Consider the following 2436-nt stretch of genomic DNA (forward strand, 5'->3'; position numbering starts at 1 on the left):
GGGAAATAATAGATGTTGAATTTTAGAAGTTATTGAATTGTCTTTTATTAATGAGTTTAAGTCTTCCGCATTGCTTTATGTTGATATTAAATTGAAATGTTAAGGTTTAGATTGGTTGGTTCGCTCACATAGGAGGGTAAATGTGGGTGCCAGTCGCGGCTCGGTTTTGGGTCGTGACATATTTAATATAGAATGTGTCTCAATTGCACTAATTCTTGTCCAATACAAGCATGAAGATGAAATATGAAACTTTTCCATAATACATGTCTTCTTAGAGACATTTTTGGTGATATCACATCATTGATCAAAGGTCGCAATCTTTCCCACGCCTAGTATGGTGGCTTACACCTCATTCCATTTAGAGAATATATCTATATTTTTAGCATTTATCAAAAGTTCTCATTCTTCATGAATGGAACACAAACATGTGAGCATATCAAATTAGGGAAAATGCACAAGTACCCCGTCAACCTATGCCCGAAATCCCAGAGACACACTTATACTATACTAAGGTCCTATTACCCCCCTGAACTTATTTTATAAATAATTTTCTACCCCTTTTAGGCCTACGTGGCACTAGTTTGAAAGAAAAAATCCACCAGTGTTGGGCCCACAAGATAGTGCCACGTAAGTCGAAAAGGGGTAGAATATTATTATTAAAATAAGTTCAGGGGGGTAATAGGACCTTTGTATAGTATAAGTGTGTCTCTGAGATTTTGGGCATAGGTTGAGGGGATACTTGTGCATTATCCTTATCAAATTATGATAACTTTAGTACCTCATTCCATATTTATATGCATTATTCAATCACTTGTCTTCTTTCAGACATATTATGCATTACTACCACATTCACTTTAAGTAATATAGCAAATTCAGTAAATTTTATGACTTTTCATCAAAAATACATTAATTATTCTTTAGTCATTATATATCATCAATATGGCGCATTAAGAATCAAATTCAATGTCTTATCCATATAAAAGTGTCTTAGGTCATAAATTGATGGAACTTGAACTCAATATTTTCTCATCATGGTGCATCAGGACTTTAACTCAATATCTTACCTTCTTGGTGCGATTGGACCTAAATCCATTGTCTTATTCTTTTGGCGCGATAAACTTAAATCCATCGTCTTACCCACAGTGAGGCTCAACCTCAAGCCTTCAAAATAATTATAGTTTAATCACTTTTGATGATCATTAATATGATTGTACATTATAGTTACACATAAAACTGAAATTATTGATTTATTATAATCAACATTAATAGTTAATAGATATAATTTAGTAGAATTACATATCTCATATAAAGGTTGATAACATACCTTTCACTAAATTATGCTCATTTAATTATTAAAATAAACTGAGAAATTTTTTTCAATCCGTTAAAATTAAAAGTATAAATAGTCGACAAGTCTTTTTTAAATACTTACTCCATATGGTAACTCTAGATCTGTCACATAAATAATTATAACGCACAGATAAATCATACCTTACAGATATGAGAACTTTATCGCATAGCTAATGCAAGATCTCTTTTGCATTTTTCCCGTCTTCTATTCATAATTCTTTAAGAATAGAAAAATCGTGCTAATAACGTGTTATGAAATAATATAAAACAATGAGAAGAATAAAGTAGGAAGAAGAGGAAAAACATTTTATTCATCTTGAAGTATATTCAACATTCATGGATCTAATTTACGATGAAGGAAAATTCATTTATTTATAGGGAAAACCTAACTTGGTCCCCAAGTAGGATTCATAACCATATCCTAAAAGGACTCCACATGATGGACATTCACTATAATACAAATATGGTCATAACAAATTCATATTTTACCCATAGTTAATCCATATTTTTATGGATTAAAAATGAATATCAATCCATATTTTACCCATATAAAAAATGACTCACTCAGCCTATTAAAATATGAACGGATTGAACAAATTAACAAAATATGAGTTCATTTCGCCGACACTCTGCGAAGCCTTACAACTTCTTTTTCTTTGCTATAATAGCAAGCCTCCCTCCACTATAGTGAAGAAGGCTTTCGCTACAGTTAAGCCTGACAATTTTTTTTTCATTTGTTTTTTTTTTGTATGTGAAAATTCTCCACTCTCGGGCACCTATGCAAGGATATTATGTTCATAAGTAAAAGTGACAAATGAGCAAGTCGAGTTGAATATGAGTCGATTAAAAGATGAGTTAAATAAAAATGGGTAAGTTACTCGACTCGATTTATTATTTAAATGGGTAAAAATGAGTTACCCAATGGATAACATGGGTAACCATATTTATCCATATTATAATAGAACTAAAAGCTTCAAAAACAAAAAAAATAATATTTTTTTTATCACTTCACTCCGCCCCCCTCCCCCCTTATCCCAAAAAATGTTTTAAAAAAAATCCACCCAACCCCCACACTCCCTACCCTCT

Source organism: Solanum pennellii, chromosome 8, assembly GCF_001406875.1.
Source record: "Solanum pennellii chromosome 8, SPENNV200".
Lineage (NCBI taxonomy): Eukaryota > Viridiplantae > Streptophyta > Magnoliopsida > Solanales > Solanaceae > Solanum > Solanum pennellii.